Source organism: Bombus huntii, chromosome 4 (genome assembly GCF_024542735.1).
Source record: "Bombus huntii isolate Logan2020A chromosome 4, iyBomHunt1.1, whole genome shotgun sequence".
Lineage (NCBI taxonomy): Eukaryota > Metazoa > Arthropoda > Insecta > Hymenoptera > Apidae > Bombus > Bombus huntii.
The window spans coordinates 7,908,177-7,932,593 of record NC_066241.1 but is presented as its reverse complement, the minus strand read 5'-3'; the positions used below and the strand labels follow the sequence as shown (position 1 = coordinate 7,932,593).

Here is a 24,417-nt window from a genome sequence, read left to right as displayed (position 1 = left end):
ACAGTGAAATAACCGAGTAAGAATACAACTGCGCATGTTATGCGTATAATATTAGTGCGGAATTTTTCCAACGTCCAACAAACACTGCAACTACGTACAAGTTAAAATTGAACAAGTTTTTACCGTTCCACGCAGCCGAAACTGAAATTTAGTTCTAAAATATCGTTCAATAGTTATTTCACGTTCTCTCTACGGTCCATGGATGTCGATACGCGTGTTATTCGTTCAAGTTATGGGATATTTTGTTGTAAATTATCAGCGAAAAAGGACCAAGGAGCGCGATATCTTTTGTACAGGTTATTGCATCCAACGTATTGAGTTTCGTACTGCTGCAAGCATTTAAAAGATTAGTTTTATACGCGCACTTTTGTACGCGAAACCGTATTTTATGTAAAAAATATCCTTTTCAATTTCTCGATGTGCGTTAATCGAATTGTCGCGCATAACTTCGGATCGGATTTTGATCACCTACGATGCTAATACTATAGCTATATAAGTAATTTCCGCGCGACGATTGCTTGAAAATTGGAAATATTAAAATGAAAATATTTCGTTCGATATCGATTCGAGAAAAGATCGAAACGCGACGGAATTTATTCGCGTGGCGACGCCGCAAAATTAAGCAGCTAATTTATGAACAGAATTCGGCCACAACCTTTATGCAAACACTTCCCATCAGCTATTTAACCGAGGCAGATTAGCATACCGAAATAAAATTACCATCTCGCTCGTCGGGTGTTTCCCGCGTGAAACTTTTTCGATCCTTAGGGGCGGTCGAACTTTCATCCAGCCTGGGATACCGTTTCTTTGCCGCGCCGATATCTCTTCTGCAAGTTCGCTGGGAACTACGGAAACGAGCATGAAAAAAGAAAAGAACAGGATGAACCTTCGGTAAAAGTGATAAAAGAAGGAAAGAAACCGCGCAACGAAAATCTGGAAAAGTTGTAGCTTCTGGGCTTTCCGATCTCCATTTTCGATCTTCTTCTTCTTCTTCGTTTTCTCTGGCGTTTCGTGGTAATTAGCGATCGGAGATCCGTAGGGAGGTAATTATACTCTGGCTGATTGCAACAGCAACGTTGGAATGGCGCCATTACGTGTTGCGCAATTGCCACCTTCTCCTTCCGTTCTTCTCGACGTTCTCGCCGACGCATTCCGCAGCCCCCTTCGTTTCTATCGCGGCTCAAAGAAACGAAGTAAACACTCGGAACGACGCGAGCTACGGCCTTTTGTCGCCGCGAAACCACGCTGCTCGGGGAGATGACAAAGCTCGCCGTACCGCGTTGCTGCACGAAAAAAAGAAAATCTCGTTGCAACAATTAACTCTTTGTCGGATGTCGCTACAGTGACGTCATTCAGAATTTGTCTTCGATCGGTAAATACGTATTAAGATAGTTGCCTGGCGCGTATGACACCGAAGAAAAATATGCCGACTACAAAAGGTAAACGCAACAGTTATCAACGTTTACGACGAATTCCTCGATGTTTTTAACGATGCGCGTAAAAGAATTGTTATTTCGCTCGAGAATCAACTGCACCTGGACACTACATAGAAGCAGGTACGATTCATTAAAACGGGTTTATCGTGAGGATTATCGAGATCGCTTTTCCCATGGCAATGTGTTTTTGATGGATGTACTCTCATCGAATAACTTGTCGCCGTACGGTCCGATTGAATTTTTGCGTATTGACGATTTTCACGTGACCGATGATGTCGAAACTCAGTGTGACAAATTATCAGTAGATTGGCTTTCAATGGAAAGACTGATAGAAGTGTCATCGGTGAGGCGGTTGTCGCTATTTCACAATCAATTTACCGTCGTTCAAAAGCCATTTTATTGCTGCAATCCATATATTGCTCGTGTCTCCGAAAGTTTACAAGCGAGAGAAAAGAGATTGGAAAGTAGAGCGAAGAAAAACCATTATTAATCGGCGGCACGACGTGACAGGCCTGAAACACTTTTGTTGGTCGATCGCTTATGAAAATTGTAACTGCGACAATGAAATGCCGATCTCCTCGGATTTTCGCACGCAAATTTTCTACCGCGAAACATATTCAGATCTTCTTCCTCTTAACGGCAGAATAAGACGAATATTCGTTAATTTTCTTCCATCAGCTTGCGATAAGTCCGTATGAATCCCGGTTCGAGCAAATAGGCAGGAAATCCACTTATTCTCGGGAATAGCCTCTCGGTAATGGAATGTAGCATACTCTGTTCACGTTTCACGCAGAAAGCGCCAGCTTTCTTTCCGCGAATCATGGACCGAAGAATTTAATCGAGCCTTGACTAGTCGAGGTTTGCGGTAATGGCGCCGCGAAGCAAATGGCAGACAGATAAGTCGAAGATTCAAAGAGGAGACGAAGAACGTGACGAGACGAGGGAAAAAGAGGAAAGAAATACACAGGAGCGGAATGTCGAAGCCGAAAGAGAACGGAAGAAAAACGAGGCACAGGATGAACGGATATCGCGTCGACGATCTTATTAGAGATCCTTCAGCGTGGTCTGCCAAACGAGTTATTTAAGTTGGATGGGAAAGAGAGCAGACGAGCGAAGGAAATGAAGACGATGATGAAGATAAAGGAGAACGGAAAGACGGAGAAACGGAATTAAAGCTTGCCGATGATGGGGGCGAGCTCGTATCATAAAGAGGCGAGGCTCTTTCCTGTCTGCGTCTCTTTATCAGCGCCACCGTTTTAAGGGATATATTAATTAAGAAGCTGTATGATTTAATAACGTCGCAATTACCGAAGTAGCTTGCTCGACCGCTATAACGTATACCGGTTCAGCCTCTACCTCGAGATTCCTTTGGCCAATCTTCATGCAAATTGCTGCCTTGCGAATCTTCCAAGGCTTAGAAACAACCTAAGTGCCCGCTGCACCCGTTGTTAAGTTTGTATACTACGACTCGTCTTATTTTGCCATCATCTTCGATTTCTCAATTCTAAGGGTAAACTTTAGAAGTGTTTGTTTCCTTTAATCCTTCAGCCATGCACGATTTTTATATATCTATACATCTAATTTATTTAGAGTTTATTTATTTGTATAGATTTATCACAAGGAGGTCCTTGCTTCGATACAAAAATCGCAAAGGGAAATTAACAGATCGACTAGATATTATTTATTGACAGAATAAGTAGAGGTGATTTCACGTGATAAATCTATACAAATAAATAAACTCTAATTAAATTAGAGGTATAGATATATAAAAATCGTGCATGGCTGAAGGATTAAAGGAAACAAACACTCTTAAAGTTTATCCTTAGAATTGAGAAATCGAGGATGGTGGCAAGATAAGACGAATCGAAGTATACATACTTAACGCTTAAACAGCGGGCACTTAGGTTGTTTCTAAGTCTTTGGAGATTCGCAAAGTAGCAATTTGCATAACAGGCGTCCACTGTGACTAAAAAATGTAATATCGCTAACGCCTTTCTGCTACATTATCCTTTGGATTTTTACTTTGGATTTCGTTGTTTTCTTTTATTTTCTATTTACATCTTCAATCGCGATACGATATTCGCACTCGACGATTAGCATTTTTCACATTGACGATGGATTGCTCTTTTAATTCTTCGGAAGCTGTATTAATGCGACGAAGCAGCTGTTACCGTGTTATATTCAATTTGGGAGTCGCATAAACGAAGTACCCGAATTCGACGTTAATCCGTAATTCGCTTTCATGCATAATCTGTCGCTTTATATCAGAACAATAGACAAAACATCGATGATGCTCCATGCGATTTACTTGAAGCTTTAAATTTATGTATAATAAACGTCATTTCATGGTGCGTTTAACCACTGAATTCTGAAAGATATAATAAACGTCGAACAATACATTTTGTGCGATTAATATGATTTTCAGAAGCTATAACGAAGTTACGTATGGTATTAGAACATAGCTCTCCATCGTGTTCACGGAGTTCGTTAAAATTACATCTTTCATGGTATTGGTAAAAGTTCATTAAAATGTTCGTTAAAAAAGTTCATTATAATACTTTCAACATTTTTCATCGGTATACAGCGTGTAATTGTTATATGACGGTAGCTATTATATTTTTCGGTACGATATGTGTTATTGAAATCGTGTACAAAAAGGATGAAAACGAAAATGAAAAATCTCATTAAAATATCATCTACTATTTTTCATGAAAATGCAATTTCACCTTTCTGTGTCATGAAATACGATGAGAATGAAAAATAGCGAGTTCATTTTAAAACATGTCAATTGGAACTTTCATCTTGATGATTAAAAATTCGTTGTATTAACGAAACGCGTATAACGATTACTATTGTTAATAAAGATTTCTCTTAAAATGTATGGTAAATTTTCAAATGTATATGAACATTATCCGGGATATTTTGACATTTAAAATTCAGTCACTCGCGATAAACATCCATCTCGGATAACGTAACTAGCGATATTAATAAAGAGATTATATTGATTAAATCGCGTGTATAATTCGTACGTAAAATAGGCGAATATCTCGTGGAAATATCTTCCATATTAACGATACGCGCAAAACCTTCGTGATATACACGATGGCGCCTAAAACAGAATTGTTTCGTGCTCAATCGAGGATATTGGAGATGCAACGGATACAAAGGTCTTGTTATAATGACAATGAAACGTCGCAACGAGCTTTCCAAAGATCAAGGCGCACGACAATGAGGTTGCGAACGAAGCCATGGAGATCAAACAGGAGCAGCAGGCCGACGCATCGAATTCAAGAACCGTCTCCTCCAGGCACAGACAGCCAGCCTTTCTCCAACAGAGAGCGAAGTAAATCATCCGGGTCTTAAACGAATCGCGGTCGAGGAGATTCTAGATGAGGTTAGCCAAGAAAAGACAAACCATCGCCGTCTCGGCTAGCAGACTAGAGGAATCCATGGATTAACCTCACCCAGCCTTTCCCCACCTTTCCACGCTATACCTTCCTCACGGCAACCATGCTTCCTTATCCGTCGTACTAATATTGGCGCAGCAAACTGTTTGGACCACAAGAGAAGAAGCTGAATAGCGTCTGTTACATCCTGCTTCTCCCGTAGGACCTGTACGCCCTCCGCGGGATTCGCACAAACCACTTCTCTCGTTCCGCTTCAACCTTATGGTCCTCTCGATGTCTTCTAACAGAGAACTTGTTCTCTCTCTATCTCTATCTATCTATCTTTTTCTCTTGCCTCGATGCCCTTAAGTTCCGCAAAGTGAAATTTACAGCGTACTCGATGGCGTGTTCCGTGCATGGAGTTCGCTATAGAGGGTGTTAGAATCTTGCTTAATATTCTGCAAGGTCCCTTGGGTCATCTTACCTTCACAAAGGTGGCTGAACTAAACGTGACTGGTGACGGGAAGAATCTGTCGCGAGTGCGGTAAGATTTCGAGTACACGCGCTTTCGAAATTTTCCAACGCACACGTGAGCCACGATCCTCAACGTCCCAATTATTTGGAGAATGGATTAGTTTGAAATACGAGCCGCTCGCAGGCCAAAGTGGTTAATTTCGCTTTTCGAAGTTGTTTAACCCTCGGTGCGAAAACATTTGATCGATGATTATCCGCGATAATTTCATCAATTTTCTCTAGTTCTTGTATCGTGCAGTGAACCGAGTTGGCAAATAAGCGGCTCGTATTTTACTAGGTAAGGAACGAACAAGGATGAAAATAAATTGACGAAGAAATATTACAGAAGGTAACGCTAGTCTCTCCCTTTCTTCCTCTTCTCTCTCCCTCTCTCTCTCTCTCTCTCTCTCTCTCTCTACGTTAGCAAAAAAAATTCTAGGACTGTTTTCTGCGAGAAAAGGACTTTATCGTAGATATAAAAATCGTTGTAGGAGTAGAATTTCCTCGGAGATTCGAAGAAGATATTTGCGGGCTTCGAGATAATGGACGCCGATATAACGAAGGCAATTTTATTAAAACGTCGAAGCACGCGATTCGATTTATGGCGCAATTCAAACTCTTCCCGCGACGCTTTATGCGGTGACCGCGGAAGTTAATTTCAGAAGATTTTCAATAGCCCGATTTACGAACGGTCGGGACGAATTTACGCGCGACTCTATTTGAAAATTGCATCGCAGACGTTGAAAACACGAGCACCGAAGGAATCTCGGTAGCTTGGAAAGAAAAAGGAGAAAATTCGACGAGGCAACATTCTCGCGTTGTTCTTAGCGTTTCGATCACAGCGATTCCTTTGAAAGGAATCGGAATTCCTTCCTTGGCGGTGGCTTCTAAGCAGGAATAATCCTGAAATAATTAACAGCATGGAATTCGATGAGGAGGCTTTTGATCGAACGAGCTTACGTGCGTAGAATATGCGGCAGGTACAAGGTCGATAAAAAGAGGCTGATAAAGGCGCATAAAGGGAGAGGAGCTTTGCCTGGTTCAATCTCCTCGTATGGAAACTGATATTCTATAAAGCGTCGTGCTGCAGTACACTCTTTCAGTCCTTTGGAAAACGCATCTGTAATGCATGATGACAAAGAAAGGGGATTACGTCAAGGGGGAGGGGAAAAAGATAAAATGAAACGAATAACGATAGCAGCCGGAGAGATGCGCTGTATACTCTCTTTTCACTTCTCCTTTCTCTCCCGTCAGGCTAACCTCTTTCTTCCCCTTTCTATTGTTACGTAGACATCGTTTTCTCGCTTATTTACGTGCCTTTCGGACAGTTTTATTCGCTTTTAGTCTTTCTGCAAATTGGAGTAGCCACTTCGTTTCATGCACGTGTATACCACTGTCCTTCGTTTTATCCTTTTCCCTTCCTCTCTCTCTCTCTCTCTCTCTCTCTCTTTCTCTCCTTTGCATCTACTTTCCTAGCCTTGTTACTGCTTCTCGTGCCGCACCTCGGATGCTGTTTGTTATTTGCTTATCTTACCGTCGCCATTCGTCCCCATTTTCTTCACTTTATTATACTTTTTCTGCGTATCAAAGGGGAAAAGAAACGGCGACACGCTAAGTTGAGCGTTGAAACATTTGCTGGCAGAATAACAGGACAACTACTGAAATTTTCAACGTCGGTAATTTTGGATATTTGCCTTATTTATTACACGATTAAAGCGCGTATAAGTCTGAACGACAAGTTCTTCGCATTTCGTGACACGAATAATGTACGTGACGAACGTGAAGATTGGTATAGCCGAATATGCCCGGTGTCCTATTTTTAATCAGCACGAGAGAACGGTGTCAAGATTATTGGTTGTATTACAGAGCGAATTAAATAATCAGGTTGCGGATTTTTATGCAGATTCCTTTGTCAAATCAATACCTTCGTACCATTTGCTTAATTCCTTTATGCAAAGAGTAAGATCTAGATTTACCTACTAAATATCATAAAGAATATTATACTTTGAATGTTTTGATATGTTTCTGTATTTTTTATATCTTTCAATTTCTCATAATTGCATAAAAATATACGATCTGTAAATGATGTTTACCGTGTTTCAATGGAATTCCACGACGACTAGTTCTTCTTCCAATTGACAATAAGTTTACAGACGCGAAGACATATCCAATAAAAATTCGTTTCTACGTTCACGCATTGATAAGATGATAATGTTCTCATACATTAGTAAATGCATTGTAGACGATAAGACAATTCGTTGTTGTAACATATTCCGATCAGCCGCTCTAAATGGACTTGTAGTATACATTTCAACTGCAGACGCACGCGTGCACACTTATGCAACGGATGTGACATTATATCCAGTATTGAGTAAATACATGCGTCGGTGACACGCCTTGCTCAATGTACGGTTCGTCGATGTACCGTTGCGAGTTATTATGTGACTCGTATAAACCCATACCAATGTACCTGGCCACCTATGTATGTTCGCTCTATGCTCGAAATTTGGGAATGCTCGTAATGTACCACGTGCAACTACCGGTACAATCGCTGAGACGGGGCTCGACGTGTGGCCATAGAGAGGTTAGACAGAATCGTATTGTGCAACGCGCAGACTGCGCTAAATTCAAATACACGCCAACCGAATTTCGTTCTGGCTGCGAACAAGCTCGGTTTCCTAGCATCGCGTAGTAAAATCTAAAAATTCTCTTCATCCCGTTTAACGCGTTGATTGCCACGCGAATTTTATATATCTTGCCGTGGCAGCTGAAATACACCGAAATATACGTACTACAACGTAACATTTCATTTTTGCGTATTTTTTCTCTCACTATGTTATCCGGATCGTTCGCGTTATTTATCATTTTTTAATCGGTGGAATTATCTCATTATGATCATCCTAAATTTAGTAACGTGAGTCATCGATCACCACTGTGGCAGTCAACGTGTTTAGAATATACTTAATTATACCTCGATTATTAAACGTTGGTAAATTATATCTTCCTTGGAAAAGAAAACAACGAATCTTTCTGGACGACATCGCGGAGAAATTTTCCCAGTTATTACTTAAGAAGTATCTCGATTCATGAAGAACAAATGGCACAATAGGTATTGAATAATAAAAACTAAACGTTCTCTTCATTTCATTAAAAAAGTCAGATTTTAATTTATATCTTGATTATAAAATGTTTGTATATAAATCGTCCGAGTTGTTTCAGTTACATCCTGTATATTACATTTTCTGTAAAACGCTTCTTAGCAAAGGAAACAACAAATCATCCTGGACGGCATTGTCAAGATATTTCTCGAGTTGTTAACTCGGAAACATCCTGATTCAACGAGAAAGAGGTACAAGCGGTATTCGAGTCTTTAACGCGTTGCCGACCCTTGTCAGTTTTCCTTTATTTCGGTCGATCTTTCTTCCGCAACGATCATCCCTCGCTCTTCGCTCGCGGGATTTCGCTTCACGTTTACACGACGTGGTAAATAAGGATTTAGTCGATTCGCCACCTTGATCTCGCTATCTGAACGGCTGGAAGCAGCTAAAAGTTTCTATGATAAACGATTCTGTCTCGATGTTAAAAACTACCCGACCCTCGCCGGTTCCTCCTTTCTCTTCCGAGTTTCACGCTTATCGTTGTTTCGTTCGTTTTCCATCAACTTGTCGAGCATGAAAAATTACCGAAAAGCACACGAAGGACTTTGCCAGTACGTTTGCTAAACAAGCTATTAAATCTGGTAATCCGGAGTTGGAAAATTTTCTCAATTTCCAAAATGCTATTCCAATTATAGCTGAATGCCGTGCGAGATTAATATTTGCCAAATTTCAAAATTTCGATTTGACTTTGCAAAAGTTAGTTCTTCGAGCAATTTTCGAAATTTCAGAGTTCGAGTTTCTATTAGTTGCTTTGGGTCCATACCTTTCCCTCCGTTTTGGTAATTTACCTTCCCTTCATATTCCATAAATTGGTTCTATCACAGTTAGCGGTATATATCTGAACATATTGCCGGATTTAAGCGAATAGATTTCGCAACTAAGGTACAAGACGATAGATTGATTAAATAAAAAGATGTTTCCCATTCTTTCCTAACAAATATTGAAATAATTTATTGTCTAGGGAATTTCATAATTTCTTTTTTCCAAGACGAGAAAACAATAGTCGTTCCGATTTATACTTTTTCCGATAATAAGTTCGCTAATGGTTTTATCATGTTTTCATAAAAAGAAATCCATTTCCAAATTAACGGTTGGTAGCAGCTGCCACTCATACGGTGAATCGCACGAACCACTTTAATAAAATAAAGTAACTGGAGATATCCTTAAGTGGAACGCCAATACATAGCGCGAGTGAAATATCCGTATCATTTGACCGACACTTATTCGTCTTGATTTCCTTCCGTCGTAGAAACGATTCTCGTTCCATGGTGGTAACATCCGTCACAAACAAGCCGTAAACTACGTACGTGGTTGCCTAGCCGACTGGGCAATTGGTACAGTGAAAACTAAGTTAGACTCGAAGGTCCTCGAAATGGAGTTACCTTTACAAACCCAGTCGTGGTCAGTGTCAGTACTCGCAATCCGCTTGTTCTGACGTATTAGCGAAACATAAGCATTCTACAAATTTTGAGACGGCTAATGTTTCGTCGTTAATTGCTCTAGAAATATCCTCGTTAGAACTGTCGCGGCTTCATTTATTACTCTTCACATTTGTAGCATTGCTTTACTATTTATTCGAAATATCCTTTTGCGTTCTTTCATACACTTTTCATAATACACTCGTACTTTTTACTTTTATCTTAGAGTTTGACACGGCATATTATTTCCATTCGAAGCTGTACGAGTACAAGAATTTTTAAAATACCTTCAATTAGAAAATCCGAAAAATCTCGTCCCTTATCTCCACGGATACGTGTTTTAATCTCGAACTCTTTAACTGGAAAACGATCTTGAGAACGTCGGACGCGTAATAACGGCAGAAGACTAAAGATGGAATTAATTCGATGTAAATACCCGGGATAGATCATCGGGAATAGCTTCCGAGCGAGCGGATGCGCAAAGTCGGTGTTCCGACACTCGAGCGATCACGATCCCCTAATGAACAGGTCCGTAAAATCGACGAGGGTGAAATGATCCCTAAACGATGAACGGCATTCGCGAGGCATTCTCGGCACGAGGGTGGCCGAAGCATCGGTATTCATCCTTCGGCACGTATTCGTCGGAGTAGATTGACCTCCTGAGAAAAATCACGGCTCGTGTCCGTGACTATATTCCTACGATCTCCACTCGACTTTCTACTCGAAACGGTCGAGCTCTTGCTCGTCGAAGACCGCACGCGGTCTGCCGTGACTCTTTTAGCGATTCAATTTTCTTAGGATAGCGGACACGTCGCATAGCTCGGAATTGACTGAATAAGATATACTCGTCCTGAATCGAGAAGCTAGAAGCTAGAAGCGCGGAATGAAAGGGCTTGAATAGGCCCTTGCCCGAGGTATCATCGTACTTATTCGCCATGGAATCGGTCACGAGGCACGAAGCCAGCCTAGAATTTACCGCTTACTCGACCGTTTTAAATCCTTCTGGCGGACGAGCACCGACCATTTGCCCTTTACTTCGTCAGCCGTTTTTCACCCTCCGTTCGCCGATTCTTCTTCAGTTCCGACGTCGCGCCACTCGAACGCCCGACGACGAATTGCCGAGCCCGCTTCGCTTCCGCCTTGTTCTCGCTCGATTAATATTCCTGCGAAGCGCGAGACTCCAGGAAACGACGTCGCGCTTCTTTTTGCCATCCCCCGCCGATCCTGCAAGTCGGATGAAATCCCGACCTCATTACTAATCGGTCCTGTGAAAGTCGGTAATGGATTCAGGGGTCGCGGCGGGACGCGCTCCTGCTATGAATATTAAGTCTCAGATTTTCGGAAGACATTCCCGACCGCGCCTCCACGATGATCCGCAGAGTTGAATAATTTTGTGGTTCGCACGTTTTCATTCAGAAATTTGCTCCATCGTGCTGCGGAATTTGAACCTTCGATTAAGATTAATTTCGCAAGCATCTGCTGTTCTTGCTACGTACGATCAATGGCATACTTCTAAATCTTCTTCTAAATCTACACGCTTCTAAATCTTGCTCGATAGTAAGTCGTTTCAAGTTCGATCGTTCGACTCCTCGTGCCCGTTTTATTTCATTTCACGATCGGACAGAAATTACTTCAAGTACGTATTAATTATCGTATTATACGCCGATACTAGGGAGTTTCCCTCGGCTACGAATACTAATACCTACGTAAAACGTATGTAAGCGTTGATTGATTATGGCATTTATGGATAGGCTAATGGATAGTTTAAAACTCAGCACTTGTAAAGCTATTTTGAATGCTTCATCAATAACGTCGTTATATCATAACGTAGCGACGTGTTTAATTTATCGGTTATATCTATATAATTTACACGTGTGTATATTTATCGTAAACAGTTGTTACATACTAAACGCGTGGAAAACGCGTGACGTTGAGTAAAAGTCTCTGATGACGTGACTAACTTTCACGTAGTATTTTTTCCAACCTATGGAATCGTTTATGTTTTGACGTAAACGTGGTGAAAATCGGAGAGCCCTGCGAAGATACGCGATTATGCGATGTATATGTAAAGTTTCGAGTTTATCTAGAATGGCGAGGTAACAAATCATTTAAGTACATTACAACGCAATTAACGATTATCCGAATAATAACATTTTGATAAACGGCGACATGGCGAGCCCTTGATACGCGCACCGATGTAAAATCCATTAAACCAGCGAAAATTTGCGCTCAACTATGGCGATTGATAGAAGGCTTGAAATAATTATAAATCGATATTAAAATTTCACGATATTAGTGTTTGGAAATTAAGCAGCTTTTATCGAAGAGCAGGTTCGTTTGTCTACGTTAAAGATCAATTACCTTCGTCTGTTAAACGATAAACGAATCGTGTTTACTATTGAAAATTCATCTAATAAAAAATTACGCTATATAGAAGAGACGCCTCGGCAGATGTTTGTTCATATTTTGCGATACAATTTGCCCGGTTATTAAACTTAAAATACGTTCCTTCGAACAACCGAGAATTTACTTGAAAATGATATTCATATTGATAGGAAACAGAAATTTCGAAGCAGATGTATTTTCTGCCTCGACGATCGAATGTACGTATAGCCTCGTAAATTACAACTTTACGCTCTTATGATTTCCCTAGATACGTTTATAGAGTTGTCGATACGCAGTCCGTGAATTATCGATACGTATTCACGGACCGCTTTAAACTGTATAATGTCTCCAATTAAAAACCAATCCGTTATGTTTCGCTGCGCAATCGATTTTATTTTTAAATCCTATATTTCGAAATTGCTCGCGTCGTCATCGAAATTTAAGAAATGTTATATTTCACGATAGAATGAGAATTCGCTCGGGATCATTTGCCGAAATTGCTCAAAAATAAAAGCCGCTACGAACAGATAAAAATCGAGAGTGTTTTAGCGAAGTTACATAGGTAGGTGAATGCAATATCTCAAGCGTAACACATGGCGTATTATAAAGTCATAAAGGTTATTCAATTTCCCTTCAAGACACAAATGCAGTTCAAATAACTTTGATGTAGAAATTATTTCATGTACATAAATTCTCTGTACGATGTCGACTTCGAAATATTGCAAGAGAACGAGTGTAGCTTTAAATGGAGATACTTTCCACCAGTAAACTACTTTATCGTATCACCTCGATATAACCGCATGAAATTAAATTAATTTCCTGTCCCTACGAAAAGTATTTCTACGTTGTTGTATTCGCTATTGCATTTATATACTATTTAATTAAGTCTGTGTATATTAAATTTCGTATCATTTATGGATATACAAATGTTATGCTACTCGAGTAAAATATGGAATCTGATAAGAAGACGCTTCATTGGAAAATAAAAGTACGTACTGTTAAGGTATAGAGAGGATTTGGAAAAACAAATAGTTTCAAATTTATTTACAAATTATTCAGCTCTCCGAAGGACTCGATAATCTACTCGCTTTGTTTGTTTGTTTTTTTCTGATTTCTTCTAATCGCACCTAATGGCTTTTTAATAACTTCTAACCGCTTTTAATCGCTTTTGTCTCAACTAAAACCTGGACGACCTTCAATGCTCACATACACTTTCACACGTTCAGTATAAATTTTTTTTTCTTTTATTTATTTATTTGGATTTTACAATTTGTCCAGTAGGACATTTGGTAAAATATTATAGCGGTATACTAATATAACATGTGGGTGGCTACCCTCAGCGGGGTACCATCATCGTGTTTGTTAGGTTATGTCCTTTGTGAGATCTGTTGGGTGTTTTCTTTTTAATCTTCTTTTTATGCTTGATGTGTCGACCGTTTCCGCTGCCAGCCGGTTTGGGTGCGTTGCTAGTTCAGTATAAATGTACCATTTATTTAGAAGTACCCTTTATAGCCACTGTATCGAGAGCCATTCTCCGATTACTAAGAACTATTGGCACGAAAAATTGCAAACATTTCCTTATCCTCGTCTTCTAATAATATACGTTATTTAAAAATACATTTCTTTCCTACATTTCGTGTAAACCGTAGGTAGAATGCTGAGATAAATCACGGCAGACTAAAACCGCGAATAGAGGCGACGAAGCAAACTGTCCCTGGCGATTAAATATCCATTAGTCGGATCCAATCGGTAAGAGAACGAATTACATCGAAGGACGCGTTTCGCGAGGAATCGTACGTGCGATGTCACGGTTGTTAAGAGAATACTTTTGCCGGTGAAAGCCGTGGATGGTAAGATAGGTGGTGCAATAAATGTCACTACGGACAGAGCTTAAGGCTGACCATCACGGGCCGTTTGCCAAACGAACTTCTATCTTTAGTTTTGTCGATCGTTTTGCTCGTTTAGCAGAATCCAGGCCAGCTTTCTTGGCATTCGAAGCACCATATCCACCCTCTTTCGTCCAAGTATCGTTAGCATCGTCGCATCGAGGACACGTTCGTCTCACACCCTTAGGCTTAGTTTCGAAAGCTCTGGCTGTCGTCTGGAAAACACAAACCTCGCAGGAACGACCGCCGGCATCGTCAGGATACGGGCATCCGTTTCTCCAGTTTCTGGTCGAGCTAACCTCCCGATTCTATTTCGCTGTATCTTCAGTTGAACGTAAAGTTCGTGGCATCCGGTTCGTAAAGGAACTCAGTAAACTGTCGAGTTGCAAATTCGTATCGTCATGCCAAACGTGCTGGTCCGAAATCCGAACGAAACTATCCTACGGCTCGTCCGACACGTTCCAAAACGTTCGCCTCGCACGTGTATTTAACGAATTCCTTGCTAGTTTGTTTTAATTTCGTTAACGTCTCTACCTGTACGTTTGCTTTCACTTCTCGAGGCGCGTTTCGGTTCGTTGCTGTTCGACTGTGAATATCGAGCTGTGATTCCTGCTATTTTCCAAACATTGTTATTTGCTAGGTTAGACGCACGCTCGGGAATTATCGGATTAACGCGCTTCATTCGTTCGCTCTATTTAGAACTTTTCTATTGTGATAAATTTGAAACGCAACGGAGAGGCAAAGCAACAGGGGAAACGAAGTCTGCAGATTATAATGGAACTTTCCTCCACCCGTATTCCAGTTATTGCAAAACTCTAATAAATTGTACTATTCCATTTTACTTTTCTAAAAACTTTATTTAGCGTTTCACGTTGTGAGGCACCTACGAGCTGGATTAACAGATTTGTAATTAAAAACAAACGAAGAACGAAACGAGTGGAAAGCATTGAATTTAAGTTAACGTGACAGCACTTATGGTCGCCAGTATACGATTTAATATTTTTACGTTTCACTCGTTGGAAGATATGACTGCAAGGACTGCAACATTTTTATATGTTACAAACACTTCAAGGGCATCGTGCAACGAGAATTTTTCTCCGAAGAACGATCAGTATGCAGCGAGGCTTTCAACCATACGTCTTACTTTGAATTTGTACCAAACTCTAAGGAGTTTCAAAGTTAAACGATCGAACTTTACTGCTATGTTCTACGAGTAAAAATAGGAAAAAATGTGTAAACGTAGATCCGGAAACGTCCTACTAAAAACTTGTAACGAGGATATTAAGCGCGAAAATACTGTTGGAAGGATGAGCGAGTATCGTAGAATAATTTGTCTGCTGTTTATGCTAAAAGCGAATCGATAAAGATGCTCGCTGAGGTGAGAATCAGGAGTAAAATACTCGCGGGAAATGTCAGATATCGAGCATGCTTGTTTTAGAGTGTCTCCGTAGCAGAGCATCTCAATAAGTATTTCTGACATATCACGTCTCAGGAGAGGATCCGACAATTCAAGTATATACTTGAGAACATTGCTTTCAAAACAGAAACTTCGATTTATCGACTATAAACTCCTCTGTGTTATCGTTCCATCTTCAAGAATGCTCACTTCTCTTATAATACAAACTTGTTAGGATATAACCAGCGATTTATCTTGGAAATTTCAATTCCGCGAGACTACAGGTTACATGTTGCTAAAGTCGCGAAGCCGTTTATATTGATAATTTAAAAAAATATTTAATTTGAAATCTATCTCTTTGCGAACTAATAAAGTATAGTCGCGTGAAAATTTCATTGAGCTATCTATGTTACGTAAGTGTTCGCCATTCTCAGCCTCTCAAAGTTCAGCTCCTAAGAACATTCTCCATGACAGTATCTGTCACTAACTTCCGCATTTCGGCTCGAATATTCTCTTTCAGCTACTCGATGGCCCTTAAGTTTATTTACGTGTTTACACGTTGTCCTTGAGGCAACCCAAATGGAAAAAATCAGGAGCTGTCAAGTCTATCGATCGAAAGGTTTGATTGAAACTCAATTTCTGGAAATAGAACTTTATAATCTCAATTCGTTGAATAACGCCGTAACCTCCCATAATCGATCTTGCAGGTACAACTTCAGAAGTTCTCGAACGAAAGAAAAGAAATTCAATTAAAAAATATTATGAATACTTCTACCGATCTTTTCACGACTTCTGCACCACCCTGTTTATTTCAGCCTCTGAAACACGCGTTTCATGGCATGTATTTCCTTTTATTTGGTTTTCATTTCCAATTAAAATATTTCTTGAATCGAACTAATCGGGTTTTAGTACATGCAACTTATTGCCTCTCCAAGTTGTGGAACCATCTCATAATGTTTCGCCGTTTACGTTCTATTTAACTAGTAATATAAAATTCGATTGAAAATTAATGATCAGTGTTCTTTCTTCTCTTTTTTTCGTTAACGTCGGATAAAATTAAAAATGTATGGATCTACGAGTAAGCTTTGAACATACAGGTAAGTAATATTTATACGAATTTCGAAGTTGAAGGGTCGAATGTTTTTCGTACGACACAAGGTCCATACATTGGCTTTTCCATTACTATTTTTTACACAGCCAGCTAACGTCCGTTCCAGTTTTCGAGCAATTTTGGACTGTTTTGTCATTCGCGCATGTTGCTTGCTTCCCGTTACTCGTTTGTCATTTTACTTGTGCCAGAAATGTTTGACGTCAATGGCGATCTGAAATCCGAAAATTTTTGTTATTTCCAACGCGATACCATAGCCGTCGTCGAACGCTGGGAAAAACAATACTCGCGCCGTTTCAACGATTTTGACTTCCCTGAATTCGATATCAAAATAATCAAGCGTCTCTATCGTATTTCGTTTCTACTCGAAGCTTCGTACGCTACTTTCACCGAATCGCATCGGTGAAATGTTCATCAGAGAGCAGCATAGCGCTTCTCAAGAAGGAGTTCGACTAAACTTCGAGCTGCGCGATCGAATTTGTGAGAGGCTACCGCCGCTGGAAAAATTCGTAGAATCGTCGAATCGAATGACAATGGGCGAACGTGAACCGGTAGGAAAGTCGAACTGCGGCAAAGGTCTGGGGACCCGGAATTACAGTTTCGAAGGAGAGTAAAGCGAGTCGAATCCTCTTCTTCGCCACTCCCCCCATCTCCTTTACGTTCGTTTTGCAGGCTTGTCCCCAACGAGCGACGGCTTGTTTGTCGCAAGATGTCGACCGGATTTGTAAACCACCCTGTTCGAATCGACCGAATTATTCCTGGAACCGCGAGATAATTAAGGAAGTTTCACCGAGGACAATCCGTCTTGGCTGACTGCTTCTGTGGACTCGTCCCGTTGGAAAAGGGGTTGAGAAGACAGACTGGTTCGTAGCGATCTACGATCAACACTCTCTCTTTCGTCCCCCGCCCTCTGTTTCTCTTCCTCGCTCTCTCTCTCTCTCTCTCTCTCTTTCCTTCTTCCTCTGTCTTATCTTTCCCTTTCGCTCCTACCGTCTGGATGAACACCCCGTTCGATACGTCTTCTCGTTTGGCTAGCTTCGATCTACCAAGGGACAGGCGAGACGTGCTCGCGTCAAGAACTTCTTGAGATCTGCCTCGAACAATACTATACCTTAGTCCTTACTCGTGCACCTTGCAATTTCGCCTTGCAACTTTCTTGTATAGAAGAGGAAGGAGACCGACCGAGTCTGTGAAACGCAGAGTTCTGGTATTATGGTTTCACGGTAAAACATAGTGTGTCAAGCGTTTGATGAATTGTGATGGAAAATTGTGAGAAGTTCCCTTGGAAATTTAACTCTGTTTACAGGGAAATGAATGCGAATAAGTTGGACGTAGTTGGTGCGCTGTGTTCAGTTTGGATATGGCGAAACGGATATAGAAATAATTTTCAGTTTATTTTGTAATAATTGAAATAAATGATGATCCGCCAGCGATAAGTAGACCGTGGATTTTTACGAAAATATATATTTCTCAGAATGTAGTTTAAAAAGTAGAATATCGGTGGAAAATTGTTCTACCAAGTGATACAGAAAGTATTACGCTTTGAATATTTTATACATTTTTTTTTATATTATGTGCGTTTTGTGTAATTTTACGCTTTAAAATTTCCTATATGTAGATGCATAAAAATTCACAGTCTAGCGATAAGACTACGTAATATGCAATTTCCAATTATTCTCTGTGTTACTTTATTTTAGGTTACGTTATTTCCAGCACGATTGCCTTCGAATTTCTCCCGTTTCGCTCATCAAAGTTTCTCCGTTTTAAATGAACCCGTACAAAATTTACATTAAATACTAGGTTTCCCAGCGGAGGAAAAAAGAGAGCTAAATGCGACTCCGTCCTCTATTCTTGGCAAAAATGCAAACCAAGAAGCGCCGTTTCTGTGCGTGGGTGTATAAAAAAACAGGAGGTTATGAAGGTCGTGGTGGCATCAAAGTATGACCGAAGTACCTCCATCCTCGGTCTCGTTTATGGTCGAGCGTCTCGGAACCACAGAGTGCATCGTATAAGTGGTGACGGAAAAGGGAAATTTCATTTTGTATGGCGTCGTTTTCTTTTCCCATCCCGCTGTCCCTTTTTCACCGAAATTATCTGCGAACCGCTCTACACGCAGCGCTCTTTGCTCGTTAAAGCGGAATATCGAGCTGCATGCAACCTCTGCCTCTCGTTGGTTTTACACACGCGCACATGTTCACCTATCTACACACACTTGAAAAATCTTTGTACTGTTTGGCGACAAGATTTTAATATTATAGATGAGTAAAAAGCATAACGGCTTACGAAGTGTCTGTATAATGTTATTAAATCTACGAATAAAAATAAGAAGAAGAGACGTTGTACGCGTAGAAATGAGTTCAATGGAAGCAAAAGGGATGCATGGTGAAATATTAATTAATACTTTGAGTAACTATGACATGGATATTATGGAGAAAACTATCTCTGTCAGGCTTGTAAGTACGAAACCGGAATTTGCCTATAGATGGCCCTAGTTGATAATGTAGTTATCGCTAAACTGCGTCATTGATGGCTTACTCACCAGACTTGGCTCCGTCCGATTACTATTTATTTGCATCGATGGGACACGCACTTTCTGACCAGCACTTCACTTCTTACGAAAATGTACGAAAATGTACGAAAATGGCTCGATGACTGGTTTGCCTCAAAAGAGCGGCAGTTTTTTTGGCGTGGTATCCACTAATTGCCAGACAGGTGGGAAAAATGTATAGCTAGCGATGGGCAATACTTCGAATAAAATATTTTTAATCATTTTCATACAATAAACGTGTATTTTCTATACAAAGATTCCGATTTCATATTTATACGCCTGGTATTTGTACGATCAAAAATCGAGATTTAGAAATCATTTTACGAATGCAGAATGACTGCATTTTTTAGGGTTGTACAACCCCTGCGCGTTCAATAGTAATAAATGTATTGCAAATAACAAATTAAGGGCACGCAATTTCGCGAACACGTGGGTTGCTCTCTTAGTGTACTCAAGTAAACTCTTCGAAAAATACTTCGGATAATATTAACACGATAATTTCCACGATGATCATCAATGATCTACGTTCTATTAAATTATCTCAAAAATGATTAAAATACGACAAATTAAATCGACCAAAATATTTTCAACGCTATGAGTGAGCTAGAGAACAGTTCCAGAGAGAATGCAATATTGTATTTTTCAAGAAATAAATGTTAAGGTGTAATATATTTCAATTTATTACAACTTCTATGGTGAAATACGTACAAAATATGTATAAAATTGCGTGACAGTCAAGGTAACTTACCGCGCGAGAGGTCATAATATAAGCGTCAAAGACTACGCATCGAAACAGAAAATGATGCTTCCGATAGAAATTTGCGTGAAAAACATGACGTTAACCTTAATTGATCACTTCGGAGCGTTAAAACTAGCGTTTCAAACGAATAGACAGAGATATTGCATTTTACGCTTTATCACCCGTGCCTTTATCCCGTCAAGCTTCTTCCGCGTTTCATATTCCTTTCCTTGCCCACACCCATCATCCATTTTCCACGTTTATTTCTTTTTTCAAATATCGTAAAGGTTCATGCTTCGCGACTCCTGTTGCCCGTTTCACGCCCTCTCACCTTACGTTCTCCTATTTTCCCCTGTTTTTTTTTTTTCTCCACTGCTTCAACGTTAGACGATTTCATAGAGACGCGTCGCACACGCTAACGTTCACCAGTTGTTCGACGCATCGTATTTCTGTCGCTGACAATAATTTCCATAATGTCGCGACCGTTCTTCTCCAGGAAACGTTGCCACTTTGAATCTATGAATTTCTGTGGCAATTTTTCCGCCGAATTTACCGAGTAGTTAAGATAATTTCAACTACAAGCACAGTGAACGAAGCGGAATGTGTCTTTACACATTCACGTTAGCAATTACATATTTCACTGCCAAAATGTTTCAGATTGAAATTCCTCGCTCGATTTATGGTATTTACAAACGTAAACTGTGGATGAGAAAATTTGTATAATTCGACGATACGTAAAGCGGGCGTTTTTCAATGAAAACCAAATACGTTCTCGAAAGAAATACCGTGCAAGAGAGAATCTTGGCAATGAAGTCAAATATTGGATTGCTTTTATGGTATTGAAACAAGACGATAAAAAAGGAAGCTACCACTCTCTGTCGTACCATTTACGAATACCAAACTCTTTGGTTAACGATATTTTTCAATATTTTTTTATTAAATCCATATTAGCGATAAAACAGAAACGCAATCTTTCGCATCTTTCTAAACAGGCTCCTCTTATAATAGTATTAACCCTGCTGCGATCCTCGACTTCCTTATACCTTAATCTTACCATTGTGTTAATAGAATAAAAGGTTTACAACTACTTAAGAAAATAATCGTAAGCAAAATATAATAATCGTCACGCATACGAATAATGATTCTTTCTTGTTTTCCTCAAACTTGAGACATTTTCTGGTACACGATAGAAAATTACGATTTGACTGAAAAAACGCAATAGGCTTAAAAAGAAACTCGTGGAAGATTTATCTGGATGCATAAAGTTACGGTTCCCTATGTTATCGTACAAACACGACGTCTATTCTCGTACGCATGTTCCGAAACAACGTAACCCTGTCGCGAGGGTGAATATATTTACCAGCGAGTCTCTTTTAATCCAAATTTATAGTCACGTCACTATCACGTTACTTCTCGTGTCACTAGCTCGATTTCAACCGATCATACCCATTACTATTACTGTCACGGTATTTCATTGCGAACCGTCTTATCCTCTGTTGCTGCGGTAACGCGAATCAGTCTTAAAGCTTCCTGTTTTCCTATCCGACCACGAAGCCTCTTCCTTTGTAACGGCAACGCGAGCGAATTATTGCCCGCGTTTTTATTGCACGAGCTATTGCGTGTATGAAGACCGAGTCGGAAGACAACAAATTTTCTTTCGTATCTTTCCAGACGGGCTAGCAGGAAATGGGAAGCGAAGCTTTTGAAAAATAACTCGAGGCATTGCGGTGCTCCGGGAATCCCGTGACTCAACCATTCCATTGTCCGAAGAAGCCAGTAACAGCCGAAGGAGACGCAGGTATTTTTCAAGATTTTCCCAGTTCTGTTTTTCCCCTGTCTAGCCGCCGTTGTTCTTCTGCCAACGTTTTTCGTCGCCATCGTTCCACAGGTGCGGCCTTAAAAGTAAAGTCTTTCCGGTAACGTTAACCTCTTTCGTACGGCGCTCGTTTGCCGCTTAGCACCGTTTGATACTCGATGGAACGAACCGTGATACTTTCTTCAACCGATCGAAATTCAATAATTATTTTTAAGTTGAGAAGTTTCGCAAGAGTTGATAGAACGAAACGTCCAGAACGACTAACCAGGAGGATATAAACAGTCGACTAAAGTGAACCGTAGTCTGCATAGCCGCGTTTACATTAGACAACTACAGTTGAAACAACCAATCAAAAATAGACGAACCAACTATCCCTGATCGAACGATCGGAAGCTGCGTCAACTTGGTTGATGCTGTGTTTACACGGACGAATTTAAACTGTCTAACGTCGATCGACTCAGTTGCTCGATCAAAAGTTGCAGGACATAAACGAGGTTTCCGTAGGACGCGTTTGATGATCGCCGAATTTAGTCGACCGTCGATTATAATCGACGCTCGTACCAATCAGATTAAAACGGATCGGTACCGTTCGAAATACCGCTCGTTTCGAGCGAGTAGATCGAGGAACGCAATAAACCAGCCTCTCAGCGATCGGTATTTAGAAGAAAGTATCGGTGAGATCGATCAGCGAAATTTTATTAGACCGTTCTCGGTAGATTGATCACAGGTCATATGACCATTTATTGTCCGTCGAAACAAAGTGATTCGGTCAGGACGAAAGTAGAGCGAAGCGTGAATGACATGCTCTGCAGAGTGGAATAAATTCGAACCTTTTGATCGCTGGCGCTTCTTTTATTCGTTCGATCGTTAAGGTGGTCGATTCGAAACGGATCGCTGGACACCCGCCCGATTTTCGTTTCTCCTTTTTTTTTCCGTGTTCATATCGCGACCGCTTCTGAAATTTAATCGCAGAGACCATTCTCTCAGTAATAGCGTCCTTCGTTTTTTTCATCGCGAACGAACCGATTCTTGAACAATTTTGTTCCTCGTACCGTTGAATATATAACCAACCATCCTGCGTAAAGAAAAGTCACGAATTCTATTTAGCGAATATTAATTTGCATCGAAAACTTTGTTACTAGATGTACGCTGAATATCTTTTATCTGGACACCCGTTATCGAAGCGTTTTATACCCGTACGTTTCTACATTTATAGGAAAAAGAGATGCAAGAATAAATGGAATATCCAAATTGGAGAATCGCGTAGAGTTGGAAACGATGGAACAGTATACAGGGAAAGAACAGTGCAGTCAAGGAAAATACATACCGCTCTCTATGAGATATTATTTCTTAAGATTTTACTTCAAATAACGCATTCCTTTGCCTAATCACCTTTTTACATCTCTATTGTACTTGCTGATCAAATTTGACCAAATATTTTAAAGAAATCCTACGTGGATTTCCATGAAATTTTCTTTAAAAATCGAACTAAACGGGAAATATCTGGAAACGCCAATGATTGGTAAGATAGTTACTATCGGAAATACGGCGTTCGATTGAGTAGCCGGATGCAGAGATGGTAACACGTGCAGAACGTATCAACGCATATCTTGGACAGTTCTATTTGTATTCATAGCCGATATGTTTCTTTTCCTTCTATTCGCGTTCAATACACTCCGGTCAGGAAAATAGGACCGCGTGAAACTCAACCGACATTTCGAGGCATTGTAGCTGAACGGGCACGACGCAAACTGAATACCACTCTAATGCCTACTCGAAACCTTGATACTGGTATTTACATGGATCCTACGAAAGCTTGGAGTCGATTCGATAGACATTCATGGCCGTGGCAATCGAACGTGTAACTATTCACGGGGGCTACCAACGGTCCGGTATTATCTTGACTGTTCGCCCCTCTCCGCTCGTGCCAACGATCCGAATATTCGATAGCGAAGAGATAGACCTCTTATGTTACTTTCTTTTTTGCCTATTCCATAGGTTTTCCATTGCGAAATTTTAACTTCAAATTATACGTTTCCATTTACCGTTCGAATCGATCCAACTTTTTAACGAGGAGTTTCAACTTCTTCAAAAATTGATAGCGATAAATACTATTAAATATTATTAGTGAAATTAATAAGGAGATTAATTTTAAGGATAGGACCATTTGTTTAGCGAGTTTAGTCAGCGCGTAAATCACCAGTACTAATCGGCGGATTGCGATTTTTTATGCAAATTAATGTTTAATATTTATGAATATAAGAAAAGAAATACAACTTTATCTGTTTGTCCGTTAGAAAATTGTAACCAATACATGGGCGTAATTTTATGCGCGTAAATGCGTAAAAAGCAACGATCCATTCGTTAGCTATGCTAAACTTGATCTTTTCATTGGCGAAAGCTACAGTGTTCTATATATTAGACGTTATCATAATTATTCGCGGCTGAGACTCCATAAACTGCTTTGGTTCGCAGGTTTTGGTTAACATTCCCTAGAGTGCGGGCGCTGTCAGAACTCGGCTAATTTAGCGAAATTAGACGTTGCCCGTTTTCAAACGGCACGGTACGAATGAGAATGGAAACGGAAACGTATGCATCGACTGAACCAACGGCTCCGTCGAACTTTTA

At 40.2% G+C, this 24,417-nt stretch overlaps 1 protein-coding gene across 5 annotated transcripts in view; it reads left to right on the top strand.

The window, feature by feature from the left end:
* The window catches only part of LOC126865184 (TWiK family of potassium channels protein 7-like), a 364,862-nt gene that overhangs the window by 224,393 nt on the left and 116,052 nt on the right, over positions 1–24,417 (top strand). For 3 of the 5 annotated variants that reach the window (XM_050617395.1, XM_050617394.1, XM_050617393.1), the window contains one exon: positions 21,645–21,771. The exons of the other annotated variants lie outside the window; for them this stretch is intronic. The gene's annotated coding sequence lies outside the window, so the exon portion shown is untranslated. The remainder of the gene's footprint in view (positions 1–21,644; positions 21,772–24,417) is intronic. 5 annotated transcript variants of the gene reach the window in all.